Consider the following 15,168-nt stretch of genomic DNA (forward strand, 5'->3'; position numbering starts at 1 on the left):
GAGGCTCCTGTACCACCTTCCTGATGGTTGAGGGGTAATAACTGCTCCTGAACCAGCTGGTGTGGGGCCTGAGGCTCCTGTACCTCCTTCCTGATGGTTGAGGGGTAATAACTGCTCCTGAACCAGCTGGTGTGGGCCCTGAGGCTCCTGTACCTCCTTCCTGATGGCTATGGGGTAATAACTGCTCCTGAAGCTGGTGGTGTGGGGCCTGAGGCTCCTGTACCTCCTTCCTGATGGTTGAGGGGTAATAACTGCTCCTGGAGCTGCTGGTGTGGGCCTGAGGCTCCTGTACCTCCTTCCTGATGGTTGTGGGGTAATAACTGCTCCTGAAGCTGGTGGTGTGGGGCCTGAGGCTCCTGTACCTCCTTCCTGATGGTTGTGGGGTAATAACTGCTCCTGAAGCTGGTGGTGTGGGGCCTGAGGCTCCTGTACCTCCTTCCTGATGGTTGTGGGGTAATAACTGCTCCTGAAGCTGGTGGTGTGGGGCCTGAGGCTCCTGTACCACCTTCCTGATGGTTGAGGGGTAATAACTGCTCCTGGAGCTGGTGGTGTGGGGCCTGAGGCTCCTGTACCTCCTTCCTGATGGTTGTGGGGTAATAACTGCTCCTGAAGCTGGTGGTCGGGGGCCTGAGGCTCCTGTACCACCTTCCTGATGGTTGAGGGGTAATAACTGCTCCTGAACCAGCTGGTGTGTGCCCTGAGGCTCCTGTACCTCCTTCCTGGTGGTTGAGGGGTAATGACTGCTCCTGAAGCTGGTGGTGTGGGGCCTGAGGCTCCTGTACCACCTTCCTGATGGTTATGGGGTAATAACTGCTCCTGAAGCTGGTGGTGTGGGGGCCTGAGGCTCCTGTCCCTCCTTCCTGATCGTTGAGGGGTAATAACTGCTCCTGGAGCTGGTGGTGTGGGGCCTGAGGCTCCTGTACCTCCTTCCTGATGGTTGAGGGGTAATAACTGCTCCTGAAGCTGGTGGTGTGGGGCCTGAGGCTCCTGTCCCTCCTTCCTGATGGTTGAGGGGTAATTACTGCTCCTGAAGCTGGTGGTGTGGGGCCTGAGGCTCCTGTACCTCCTTCCTGATGGTTGAGGGGTAATAACTGCTCCTGAAGCTGGTGGTGTGGGGCCTGAGGCTCCTGTACCACCTTCCTGATGGTTGAGGGGTAATAACTGCTCCTGGAGCTGCCGGTGTGGGGCCTGAGGCTCCTGTACCTCCTTCCTGATGGTTGAGGGGTAATAACTGCTCCTGGAGCTGCTGGTGTGGGGCCTGAGGCTCCTGTACCTCCTTCCTGATGGTTGAGGGGTAATAACTGCTCCTGGAGCTGCTGGTGTGGGGCCTGAGGCTCCTGTCCCTCCTTCCTGATGGTTGTGGGGTAATAACTGCTCCTGAAGCTGGTGTTGTGGGGCCTGAGGCTCCTGTACCTCCTTCCTGATGGTTGTGGAGTAATAACTGCTCCTGAAGCTGGTGGTGTGGGGCCTGAGGCTCCTGTACCATCTTCCTGATGGTTGAGGGGTAATAACTGCTCCTGAACCAGCTGGTGTGGGCCCTGAGGCTCCTGTACCTCCTTCCTGATGGTTGAGTGGTAATAACTGCTCCTGAAGCTGGTGGTGTGGGGCCTGAGGCTCCTGTACCTCCTTCCTTATGGTTATGGGGGTAATAACTGCTCCTGAAGCTGGTGGTGTGGGGCCTGAGGCTCCTGTACCTCCTTCCTGATGGTTGTGGGGTAATAACTGCTCCTGAAGCTGCCGGTGTGGGGCCTGAGGCTCCTGTACCTCCTTCCTGATGGTTGAGGGGTAATAACTGCTCCTGTAGCTGGTGGTGTGGGGCCTGAGGCTCCTGTACCTCCTTCCTGATGGTTGAGGGGTAATAACTGCTCCTGAACCAGCTGGTGTGGGCCCTGAGGCTCCTGTACCTCCTTCCTCATGGTTGTGGGGTAATAACTGCTCCTGAAGCTGGTGGTGTGGGGCCTGAGGCTCCTGTACCTCCTTCCTGATGGTTGAGGGGTAATAACTGCTCCTGAAGCTGGTGGTGTGGGGCCTGAGGCTCCTGTACCTCCTTCCTGATGGTTGAGGGGTAATAACTGCTCCTGGAGCTGCTGGTTTGGGCCTGAGGCTCCTGTACCTCCTTCCTGATGGTTGTGGGGTAATAACTGCTCCTGAAGCTGGTGGTGTGGGGCCTGAGGCTCCTGTACCACCTTCCTGATGGTTGAGGGGTAATAACTGCTCCTGAACCAGCTGGTGTGGGCCCTGAGGCTCCTGTACCTCCTTCCTGATGGCTATGGGGTAATAACTGCTCCTGGAGCTGGTGGTGTGGGGCCTGAGGCTCCTGTACCACCTTCCTGATGGTTGAGGGGTAATAACTGCTCCTGGAGCTGCTGGTGTGGGGCCTGAGGCTCCTGTACCACCTTCCTGATGGTTGTGGGGTAATAACTGCTCCTGAAGCTGGTGGTGTGGGGCCTGAGGCTCCTGTACCACCTTCCTGATGGTTGAGGGGTAATAACTGCTCCTGAACCAGCTGGTGTGGGCCCTGAGGCTCCTGTACCTCCTTCCTGATGGTTGAGGGGTAATAACTGCTCCTGAAGCTGGTGGTGTGGGGCCTGAGGCTCCTGTACCTCCTTCCTGATGGTTGAGGGGTAATAACTGCTCCTGAAGCTGGTGGTGTGGGGCCTGAGGCTCCTGTACCTCCTTCCTGATGGTTGTGGGGTAATAACTGCTCCTGAAGCTGGTGGTGTGGGGCCTGAGGCTCCTGTACCACCTTCCTGATGGTTGAGGGGTAATAACTGCTCCTGGAGCTGGTGGTGTGGGGCCTGAGGCTCCTGTACCTCCTTCCTGATGGTTGAGGGGTAATAACTGCTCCTGAAGCTGGTGGTGTGGGGCCTGAGGCTCCTGTACCTCCTTCCTGATGGTTGAGGGGTAATAACTGCTCCTGAAGCTGGTGGTGTGGGGCCTGAGGCTCCTGTACCTCCTTCCTGATGGTTGAGGGGTAATAACTGCTCCTGAAGCTGGCGGTGTGGGGCCTGAGGCTCCTGTACCACCTTCCTGATGGTTGAGGGGTAATAACTGCTCCTGGAGCTGCTGGTTTGGGCCTGAGGCTCCTGTACCTCCTTCCTGATGGTTGAGGGGTAATAACTGCTCCTGAACCAGCTGGTGTGGGCCCTGAGGCTCCTGTACCTCCTTCCTCATGGTTGTGGGGTAATAACTGCTCCTGAAGCTGGTGGTGTGGGGCCTGAGGCTCCTGTACCTCCTTCCTGATGGTTGAGGGGTAATAACTGCTCCTGAAGCTGGTGGTGTGGGGCCTGAGGCTCCTGTACCTCCTTCCTGATGGTTGAGGGGTAATAACTGCTCCTGGAGCTGCTGGTTTGGGCCTGAGGCTCCTGTACCTCCTTCCTGATGGTTGTGGGGTAATAACTGCTCCTGAAGCTGGTGGTGTGGGGCCTGAGGCTCCTGTACCACCTTCCTGATGGTTGAGGGGTAATAACTGCTCCTGAACCAGCTGGTGTGGGCCCTGAGGCTCCTGTACCTCCTTCCTGATGGCTATGGGGTAATAACTGCTCCTGGAGCTGGTGGTGTGGGGCCTGAGGCTCCTGTACCACCTTCCTGATGGTTGAGGGGTAATAACTGCTCCTGGAGCTGCTGGTGTGGGGCCTGAGGCTCCTGTACCACCTTCCTGATGGTTGTGGGGTAATAACTGCTCCTGAAGCTGGTGGTGTGGGGCCTGAGGCTCCTGTACCACCTTCCTGATGGTTGAGGGGTAATAACTGCTCCTGAACCAGCTGGTGTGGGCCCTGAGGCTCCTGTACCTCCTTCCTGATGGTTGAGGGGTAATAACTGCTCCTGAAGCTGGTGGTGTGGGGCCTGAGGCTCCTGTACCTCCTTCCTGATGGTTGAGGGGTAATAACTGCTCCTGAAGCTGGTGGTGTGGGGCCTGAGGCTCCTGTACCTCCTTCCTGATGGTTGTGGGGTAATAACTGCTCCTGAAGCTGGTGGTGTGGGGCCTGAGGCTCCTGTACCACCTTCCTGATGGTTGAGGGGTAATAACTGCTCCTGGAGCTGGTGGTGTGGGGCCTGAGGCTCCTGTACCTCCTTCCTGATGGTTGAGGGGTAATAACTGCTCCTGAAGCTGGTGGTGTGGGGCCTGAGGCTCCTGTACCTCCTTCCTGATGGTTGAGGGGTAATAACTGCTCCTGAAGCTGGTGGTGTGGGGCCTGAGGCTCCTGTACCTCCTTCCTGATGGTTGAGGGGTAATAACTGCTCCTGAAGCTGGCGGTGTGGGGCCTGAGGCTCCTGTACCACCTTCCTGATGGTTGAGGGGTAATAACTGCTCCTGGAGCTGCCGGTGTGGGGCCTGAGGCTCCTGTACCTCCTTCCTGATGGTTGAGGGGTAATAACTGCTCCTGGAGCTGCCGGTGTGGGGCATGAGGCTCCTGTACCTCCTTCCTGATGGTTGAGGGGTAATAACTGCTCCTGGAGCTGCTGGTGTGGGGCCTGAGGCTCCTGTACCTCCTTCCTGATGGTTGTGGGGTAATAACTGCTCCTGAACCAGCTGGTGTGGGCCCTGAGGCTCCTGTACCACCTTCCTGATGGTCGAGGGGTAATAACTGCTCCTGAACCAGCTGGTGTGGGCCCTGAGGCTCCTGTACCTCCTTCCTGATGGTTGAGGGGTAATGACTGCTCCTGAAGCTGGTGGTGTGGGGCCTGAGGCTCCTGTACCTCCTTCCTGATGGTTATGGGGTAATAACTGCTCCTGAAGCTGGTGGTGTGGGGCCTGAGGCTCCTGTACCTCCTTCCTGATGGTTGTGGGGTAATAACTGCTCCTGAAGCTGGTGGTGTGGGGCCTGAGGCTCCTGTACCACCTTCCTGATGGTTGAGGGGTAATAACTGCTCCTGGAGCTGGTGGTGTGGGGCCTGAGGCTCCTGTACCTCCTTCCTGATGGTTGAGGGGTAATAACTGCTCCTGAAGCTGGTGGTGTGTGGCCTGAGGCTCCTGTACCTCCTTCCTGATGGTTGAGGGGTAATAACTGCTCCTGAAGCTGGTGGTGTGGGGCCTGAGGCTCCTGTACCTCCTTCCTGATGGTTGAGGGGTAATAACTGCTCCTGAAGCTTGTGGTGTGGGGCCTGAGGCTCCTGTACCACCTTCCTGATGGTTGAGGGGTAATAACTGCTCCTGGAGCTGCCGGTGTGGGGCCTGAGGCTCCTGTACCTCCTTCCTGATGGTTGAGGGGTAATAACTGCTCCTGGAGCTGGTGGTGTGGGGCCTGAGGCTCCTGTACCTCCTTCCTGATGGTTGAGGGGTAATAACTGCTCCTGGAGCTGGTGGTGTGGGGCCTGAGGCTCCTGTACCTCCTTCCTGATGGTTGAGGGGTAATAACTGCTCCTGAAGCTGGTGGTGTGGGGCCTGAGGCTCCTGTACCTCCTTCCTGATGGTTGAGGGGTAATAACTGCTCCTGAAGCTGGTGGTGTGGGGCCTGAGGCTCCTGTACCTCCTTCCTGATGGTTGAGGGGTAATAACTGCTCCTGAAGCTGGTGGTGTGATACCTGAGGCTCCTGTACCACCTTCCTGATGGTTGAGGGGTAATAACTGCTCCTGAACCAGCTGGTGTGGGCCCTGAGGCTCCTGTACCTCCTTCCTGATGGTTGAGGGGTAATAACTGCTCCTGAAGCTGGTGGTGTGGGGCCTGAGGCTCCTGTACCTCCTTCCTGATGGTTGAGGGGTAATAACTGCTCCTGAAGCTGGTGGTGTGGGGCCTGAGGCTCCTGTACCTCCTTCCTGATGGTTGAGGGGTAATAACTGCTCCTGGAGCTGCTGGTGTGGGGCCTGAGGCTCCTGTACCACCTTCCTGATGGTTGAGGGGTAATAACTGCTCCTGAAGCTGGTGGTGTGGGACCTGAGGCTCCTGTACCTCCTTCCTGATGGTTGAGGGGTAATAACTGCTCCTGAAGCTGGTGGTGTGGGACCTGAGGCTCCTGTACCTCCTTCCTGATGGTTGAGGGGTAATAACTGCTCCTGAAGCTGGTGGTGTGGGGCCTGAGGCTCCTGTACCTCCTTCCTGATGGTTGAGGGGTAATAACTGCTCCTGGAGCTGCTGGTGTGGGGCCTGAGGCTCCTGTACCACCTTCCTGATGGTTGTGGGGTAATAACTGCTCCTGAAGCTGGTGGTGTGGGGCCTGAGGCTCCTGTACCACCTTCCTGATGGTTGAGGGGTAATAACTGCTCCTGAACCAGCTGGTGTGGGCCCTGAGGCTCCTGTACCTCCTTCCTGATGGTTGAGGGGTAATAACTGCTCCTGAAGCTGGTGGTGTGGGGCCTGAGGCTCCTGTACCTCCTTCCTGATGGTTGAGGGGTAATAACTGCTCCTGAAGCTGGTGGTGTGGGGCCTGAGGCTCCTGTACCTCCTTCCTGATGGTTGTGGGGTAATAACCGCTCCTGAAGCTGGTGGTGTGGGGCCTGAGGCTCCTGTACCACCTTCCTGATGGTTGAGGGGTAATAACTGCTCCTGGAGCTGGTGGTGTGGGGCCTGAGGCTCCTGTACCTCCTTCCTGATGGTTGAGGGGTAATAACTGCTCCTGAAGCTGGTGGTGTGGGGCCTGAGGCTCCTGTACCTCCTTCCTGATGGTTGAGGGGTAATAACTGCTCCTGAAGCTGGTGGTGTGGGGCCTGAGGCTCCTGTACCTCCTTCCTGATGGTTGAGGGGTAATAACTGCTCCTGAAGCTGGTGGTGTGGGGCCTGAGGCTCCTGTACCACCTTCCTGATGGTTGAGGGGTAATAACTGCTCCTGGAGCTGCCGGTGTGGGGCCTGAGGCTCCTGTACCTCCTTCCTGATGGTTGAGGGGTAATAACTGCTCCTGGAGCTGCCGGTGTGGGGCATGAGGCTCCTGTACCTCCTTCCTGATGGTTGAGGGGTAATAACTGCTCCTGGAGCTGCTGGTGTGGGGCCTGAGGCTCCTGTACCTCCTTCCTGATGGTTGTGGGGTAATAACTGCTCCTGAAGCTGGTGGTGTGGGGCCTGAGGCTCCTGTACCACCTTCCTGATGGTTGAGGGGTAATAACTGCTCCTGAACCAGCTGGTGTGGGCCCTGAGGCTCCTGTACCTCCTTCCTGATGGTTGAGGGGTAATGACTGCTCCTGAAGCTGGTGGTGTGGGGCCTGAGGCTCCTGTACCTCCTTCCTGATGGTTATGGGGTAATAACTGCTCCTGAAGCTGGTGGTGTGGGGCCTGAGGCTCCTGTACCTCCTTCCTGATGGTTGAGGGGTAATAACTGCTCCTGAAGCTGGTGGTGTGGGGCCTGAGGCTCCTGTACCTCCTTCCTGATGGTTGTGGGGTAATAACTGCTCCTGAAGCTGGTGGTGTGGGGCCTGAGGCTCCTGTACCACCTTCCTGATGGTTGAGGGGTAATAACTGCTCCTGGAGCTGGTGGTGTGGGGCCTGAGGCTCCTGTACCTCCTTCCTGATGGTTGAGGGGTAATAACTGCTCCTGAAGCTGGTGGTGTGGGGCCTGAGGCTCCTGTACCTCCTTCCTGATGGTTGAGGGGTAATAACTGCTCCTGAAGCTGGTGGTGTGGGGCCTGAGGCTCCTGTACCTCCTTCCTGATGGTTGAGGGGTAATAACTGCTCCTGAAGCTGGTGGTGTGGGGCCTGAGGCTCCTGTACCTCCTTCCTGATGGTTGAGGGGTAATAACTGCTCCTGAAGCTGGTGGTGTGGGGCCTGAGGCTCCTGTACCTCCTTCCTGATGGTTGAGGGGTAATAACTGCTCCTGAAGCTGGTGGTGTGGGGCCTGAGGCTCCTGTACCTCCTTCCTGATGGTTGAGGGGTAATAACTGCTCCTGGAGCTGCTGGTGTGGGGCCTGAGGCTCCTGTACCACCTTCCTGATGGTTGAGGGGTAATAACTGCTCCTGAAGCTGGTGGTGTGGGACCTGAGGCTCCTGTACCTCCTTCCTGATGGTTGAGGGGTAATAACTGCTCCTGAAGCTGGTGGTGTGGGACCTGAGGCTCCTGTACCTCCTTCCTGATGGTTGAGGGGTAATAACTGCTCCTGAAGCTGGTGGTGTGGGGCCTGAGGCTCCTGTACCTCCTTCCTGATGGTTGAGGGGTAATAACTGCTCCTGGAGCTGCTGGTGTGGGGCCTGAGGCTCCTGTACCACCTTCCTGATGGTTGTGGGGTAATAACTTCTCCTGAAGCTGGTGGTGTGGGGCCTGAGGCTCCTGTACCACCTTCCTGATGGTTGAGGGGTAATAACTGCTCCTGAACCAGCTGGTGTGGGCCCTGAGGCTCCTGTACCTCCTTCCTGATGGTTGAGGGGTAATAACTGCTCCTGAAGCTGGTGGTGTGGGGCCTGAGGCTCCTGTACCTCCTTCCTGATGGTTGAGGGGTAATAACTGCTCCTGAAGCTGGTGGTGTGGGGCCTGAGGCTCCTGTACCTCCTTCCTGATGGTTGTGGGGTAATAACTGCTCCTGAAGCTGGTGGTGTGGGGCCTGAGGCTCCTGTACCACCTTCCTGATGGTTGAGGGGTAATAACTGCTCCTGGAGCTGGTGGTGTGGGGCCTGAGGCTCCTGTACCTCCTTCCTGATGGTTGAGGGGTAATAACTGCTCCTGAAGCTGGTGGTGTGGGGCCTGAGGCTCCTGTACCTCCTTCCTGATGGTTGAGGGGTAATAACTGCTCCTGAAGCTGGTGGTGTGGGGCCTGAGGCTCCTGTACCTCCTTCCTGATGGTTGAGGGGTAATAACTGCTCCTGAAGCTGGTGGTGTGGGGCCTGAGGCTCCTGTACCACCTTCCTGATGGTTGAGGGGTAATAACTGCTCCTGGAGCTGCCGGTGTGGGGCCTGAGGCTCCTGTACCTCCTTCCTGATGGTTGAGGGGTAATAACTGCTCCTGGAGCTGCCGGTGTGGGGCATGAGGCTCCTGTACCTCCTTCCTGATGGTTGAGGGGTAATAACTGCTCCTGGAGCTGCTGGTGTGGGGCCTGAGGCTCCTGTACCTCCTTCCTGATGGTTGTGGGGTAATAACTGCTCCTGAAGCTGGTGGTGTGGGGCCTGAGGCTCCTGTACCACCTTCCTGATGGTTGAGGGGTAATAACTGCTCCTGAACCAGCTGGTGTGGGCCCTGAGGCTCCTGTACCTCCTTCCTGATGGTTGAGGGGTAATGACTGCTCCTGAAGCTGGTGGTGTGGGGCCTGAGGCTCCTGTACCTCCTTCCTGATGGTTATGGGGTAATAACTGCTCCTGAAGCTGGTGGTGTGGGGCCTGAGGCTCCTGTACCTCCTTCCTGATGGTTGTGGGGTAATAACTGCTCCTGAAGCTGGTGGTGTGGGGCCTGAGGCTCCTGTACCACCTTCCTGATGGTTGAGGGGTAATAACTGCTCCTGGAGCTGGTGGTGTGGGGCCTGAGGCTCCTGTACCTCCTTCCTGATGGTTGAGGGGTAATAACTGCTCCTGAAGCTGGTGGTGTGTGGCCTGAGGCTCCTGTACCTCCTTCCTGATGGTTGAGGGGTAATAACTGCTCCTGAAGCTGGTGGTGTGGGGCCTGAGGCTCCTGTACCTCCTTCCTGATGGTTGAGGGGTAATAACTGCTCCTGAAGCTGGTGGTGTGGGGCCTGAGGCTCCTGTACCACCTTCCTGATGGTTGAGGGGTAATAACTGCTCCTGGAGCTGCCGGTGTGGGGCCTGAGGCTCCTGTACCTCCTTCCTGATGGTTGAGGGGTAATAACTGCTCCTGGAGCTGGTGGTGTGGGGCCTGAGGCTCCTGTACCTCCTTCCTGATGGTTGAGGGGTAATAACTGCTCCTGGAGCTGCTGGTGTGGGGCCTGAGTCTCCTGTCCCTCCTTCCTGATGGTTATGGTGTAATAACTGCTCCTGAAGCTGGTGGTGTGGGGCCTGAGGCTCCTGTACCTCTTTCCTGATGGTTGAGGGGTAATAACTGCTCCTGAAGCTGGTGGTGTGGGCCCTGAGGCTCCTGTACCACCTTCCTGATGGTTGAGGGGTAATAACTGCTCCTGAAGCTGGTGGTGTGGGGCCTGAGGCTCCTGTACCTCCTTCCTGATGGTTGTGGGGTAATAACTGCTCCTGGAGCTGCTGGTGTGGGGCCTGAGGCTCCTGTACCTCCTTCCTGATGGTTGTGGAGTAATAACTGCTCCTGAAGCTGGTGGTGTGGGGCCTGAGGCTCCTGTACCACCTTCCTGATGGTTGAGGGGTAATAACTGCTCCTGAAGCTGGTGATGTGGGGCCTGAGGCTCCTGTACCACCTTCCTGATGGTTGAGGGGTAATAACTGCTCCTGTAGCTGCCGGTGTGGGGCCTGAGGCTCCTGTACCTCCTTCCTGATGGTTGAGGGGTAATAACTGCTCCTGAAGCTGGTGGTGTGGGGCCTGAGGCTCCTGTACCACCTTCCTGATGGTTGAGGGGTAATAACTGCTCCTGAAGCTGGTGGTGTGGGACCTGAGGCTCCTGTACATCCTTCCTGATGGTTGAGGGGTAATAACTGCTCCTGAAGCTGGTGGTGTGGGGCCTGAGGCTCCTGTACCACCTTCCTGATGGTTGAGGGGTAATAACTGCTCCTGGAGCTGCTGGTGTGGGGCCTGAGGCTCCTGTACCTACTTCCTGATGCTTGTGGGGTAATAACTGCTCCTGAAGCTGGTGGTCGGGGGCCTGAGGCTCCTGTACCACCTTCCTGATGGTTGAGGGGTAATAACTGCTCCTGAACCAGCTGGTGTGGGCCCTGAGGCTCCTGTACCTCCTTCCTGATGGTTGAGGGGTAATGACTGCTCCTGAAGCTGGTGGTGTGAGGCCTGAGGCTCCTGTACCACCTTCCTGATGGTTATGGGGTAATAACTGCTCCTGAAGCTGGTGGTGTGGGGCCTGAGGCTCCTGTACCACCTTCCTGATGGTTGAGGGGTAATAACTGCTCCGGAAGCTGGTGGTGTGGGGCCTGAGGCTCCTGTACCTCCTTCCTGATGGTTGAGGGGTAATAACTGCTCCTGAAGCTGGTGGTGTGGGGCCTGAGGCTCCTGTACCTCCTTCCTGATGGTTGAGGGGTAATAACTGCTCCTGGAGCTGCTGGTGTGGGGCCTGAGGCTCCTGTACCTCCTTCCTGATGGTTGTGGGGTAATAACTGCTCCTGAAGCTGGTGGTGTGGGGCCTGAGGCTCCTGTACCACCTTCCTGATGGTTGAGGGGTAATAACTGCTCCTGAACCAGCAGGTGTGGGCCCTGAGGCTCCTGTACCTCCTTCCTGATGGTTGAGGGGTAATAACTGCTCCTGAAGCTGGTGGTGTGGGGCCTGAGGCTCCTGTACCTCCTTCCTGATGGTTGAGGGGTAATAACTGCTCCTGGAGCTGCTGGTGTGGGGCCTGAGGCTCCTGTACCTCCTTCCTGATGGTTGAGGGGTAATAACTGCTCCTGAAGCTGGTGGTGTGGTCCCTGAGGCTCCTGTACCACCTTCCTGATGGTTGAGGGGTAATAACTGCTCCTGAAGCTGGTGGTGTGGGGCCTGAGGCTCCTGTACCTCCTTCCTGATGGTTGAGGGGTAATAACTGCTCCTGGAGCTGCCGTTGTGGGGCCTGAGTCTCCTGTACTTCCTTCTTATGGGCAGCAGCGAGAAGAGGTCACGGTGGGGTACCCCGATGAAGGACGCCGCTTTCTTGACACGGCTCCTGGCAGATGTTCTCAATGGTGTGGAGGCCTAGCCGTATCCATGATGGTGGTCAGTATTATGCGGTGTGGCAAGAGCTGGCAGGTGAGGGGTGGATCCGGGTGGAGGGGGAAGTGACGAAGGGCTGACGGGAACCGAATGCGTTAGGAGAGGATGATGGGGGGGTAGAACCGGTGGAGGCGAGTGCGGATAACAGGCAGACAGAGAGGGAGAGTTAGTGATGATGGAACTGGCGGATCAGCGGGACAGAAAAGAATCTGCGGGAATATTGAGGGTGGGGAAGCAGTTATGAAAAGTTAGAGAATACGGTGAAGGGTGTCGGCCTGAAACGTCGACCATTTGTCCATTTCCATAGATGCTGCCCGACCTGCTGAGTTCCTGTGGCGTTTTGTGTGCGTTTATATGATGTTTCTGTTGGGTTAGGGATCGCTCGGGCCCAGCGTGGGGTGCTATACCACTGACGTTCCCGGGCAGACGAGGGAAGTGGCATTGAAATGGCCAGCTTAATAAAAAGATTAATAAATAAATAAAGAAGGGAATGGCCAGCCGCCAGGAGCTCCTGCAACAAACGGGAGTGGGAGACCAGCAGCTCGCTGTTTCCAAATTACAATCTTCCACTTCGCTTCTCTGGCTCGAGGCCCGACACGCTTTTATTGCACATTTTCACTTCTACAGCACGATAACAAACACAGAGGCAGTGACAGTGCCTAATAGAAAGCGTTTCATCCCTCTCCGGGTGGTTCCCAGTGGACACCACGCGTTCTTTCTCCGTGTTTACCTGGACACGGACACGTGCCTGGAACATTGCCAACCAGGCACAAGATGCTGCCGGAACTCGGCAGGTCAGGCAGCATCTACGGAGGGGAATGTTTTGGGACATGACCCTTCATCAGGACTGGAAAGGAGTGGGGGAGGGGGGTGGAAATGCCAGGATAAGGAGGGAGGGGAGGAGTAGGAGTACAAGCTGGCAGGTGAGACCAGGAGAGGGGGAAGCTGGGTGGGCAGGGGGAGGGTCGATGAAGTGAGAAGCTGGGAGGTTTGATAGGTGGGAGAGGTAAAGGGCTGGAGAAGGAGGGATCTGATTGCAGAGGAGAGTGGCCCATGGGGAGAAAGGGAAGGAAGAGGGACAACAGGGGAAAGTGATGGGCAAGTGAAGAGAAGAGGTAAGAACGGAACTAGAATGGAAAAAGAGGAAGGGGGTTAATTACTTGTCAGTACCTCCAGCTGATCTGTCTTTTTGTGTGTTTCCCCCCGAGCTGTCAGTCTGTGGTGTTGTATTGTCATGTGCTCCTGTCCCCTCTCCTGCTCTGCTCCGGCCCCTGTATTCTCATTATTACCTGTACTTTTTAATTAACAAAATATACTTTATTCAAAATAAAATTATTTACAATAAACCATTCGATGACTCTTAATCCTTTACAGACATTTCCACTACGTTTTATAGATTTCCACATGTTCAGCCACCCGTGTGGCACTATGTTGGTTCACCTGTAAACTCCCCGCCACTCAACCCTTCCCACTCCTGCGGGAGAAGGACCCTAGACTGTGGTCCTTCCCCCACCGGGCCCTTGCGGTGGCTGCACCGAGTTTGAGTGCGTCCCTCAGCACGTACTCCTGCAGCCGAGAACGTGCCAGTCTTGCTGCCGCTGTATTTCTGCCACCCATGTCCCATCGTGCTCCACCGATCATCCGCCTCTCTGTTTATCGCTCAGTGTATTCAGTCCTGTGTTTTCACGTTTGTTGCCAGATTGTGCCAGTGAATTTTCCTGAGCCGTTCCACCATTCATATCCGTGTTCTGTCCGTCTGAATATCAACTCTGCCTGTTTTCTGATCCTGGTTTTTGGATTTCTCTGGATGTTTTGATCTCTGCCTGAACTTCGACACTGACTGGGTTTGCACCTCGGGGTTTGTCACTCAATTAATATCACTGTGTGCACGGTACTGGGTCTGCGATTGGATCCCTGCTCCAGTGTCCTGATGTTACTGGAAACTGGAGAAATCTATGTTCATGCCATCAGGTTGGAGGCTACCGAGGACTATGAGGTGTTGCCCCTCCAACCTGAGTTTGACCTCAACCAAACTTCTCAACCTCGACCCACTGCGATGCTCCAGAACATGAGAGGTTCCGCAGATGCTGGAAATCCAGAGTAACAGACACCTGCACATAGACACCCCTACACACACACCTATCCCTATCTACCTGCAGGAAGAAGCTAGAAAGAGGAGGGGAAGGTGATAGGTGCGACCAAGTGAGGGGGAAGGTCTCACCCCACCCACCCGAATCCAGCACCCTGGATAGCTATCTTAGCCAGCTGCAGGAGCTGGTTTACTAGGGACCCCTCCCACCTTTACAGGAGGGTAGGGCTAAAGTGAAACCAGAAATTCTGGAGCAGCCACCCCCGCAGTTAGGGGCTGCAGTCCTGCACACTCCCTGGACTTGTGACACACGGTCTCTTCCAGCCCGTGGAAATGACAAGTGGCAGGGAGAGCCATGTTCCAACTGATGGCCTTGCTCCAGGACACCTTCCTGGCAACCACTCACCCCAGTCCCTAATATAGAAGGGGAGGACACTCCGTAGCATTGTGGGCTGAAGGGCCTGTTCTGTTAGCCCGATAATGAAGCCACCTCTGCGCTCTCTGTCATTTGGACCGGTGACAGGCAGTAAGTCAGCGGGAGACGCTCCCATGAAAAAATGGGTTAATGTGCTCCGAAATTCTGGAGCAGCAAGCAAGCTGCAGGAGGAACTCGACAGGTCAGGCAACATCTATGGAGGGGAATAAACGGGGGACGCTTTTGGGCCGAGATCCTTCAGCAGGACTGGAAAGGGAGGGGAAAGAAGCCAAAGTTTAAAAAGGTGAGAGGTGAGACCGGCTGAGGGAGAAGGGGAGGAGTATGGATGGGAGAGGGGTGTGAGTAAGAAGCTGAGAAAGGTGGCGAGCTGAAGGAGAAGAAAGCGAAGAGGAGAGGAGAGTGGGCCATGGAAGGAAGAGGGAGATGGGGGCAGCTGAGGAGAAGAGAAGGGCTGAGAGGGAAACCAGAACGGGGAAATGGAAAATGAGAGAAGGGAGAGGGGACAGAGATTACTGAAGTTAGTGTTCATGCTGTGAGATTGGAGGCCACGACAGAACAAGAGGTGTTGCTCCCCTAAGCGAGGTTTAGCGGGAGAGGAGGCCATGGACCAACATGTCGGAATGGGAATGGGAAGTAGATTTAAACTGGGTGGCCACTGGGAAATCCGCTCCAGAGGTGGTCAGTGAAGTGATCCCTCACAGGTCACTGGTCAGAGGGCCAGGCAGCGTCCGTGGAGGGAAGTCGACAGCTGACGGGCTGAAAGAGTAGGGGGAGGGGGGCTGGAGCAAACTTCTTTTAAATGTTGCAGCTGGGGTGGCACGGTTCGCACGGGAATTCACAGTGCCAGTGACCATCGATTTGGGTTCAGTTCCCGTTGGAGGGTTTACCTTCTCCCCGTGACCGCGTGGGTTTCCTTCCCCATTCCAGATATGTACGTGTTAGGGTTAGTAAGTCGTG

Source organism: Hemitrygon akajei, chromosome 11, assembly GCF_048418815.1.
Source record: "Hemitrygon akajei chromosome 11, sHemAka1.3, whole genome shotgun sequence".
In the NCBI taxonomy this organism is placed as follows: Eukaryota; Metazoa; Chordata; class Chondrichthyes; order Myliobatiformes; family Dasyatidae; genus Hemitrygon; species Hemitrygon akajei.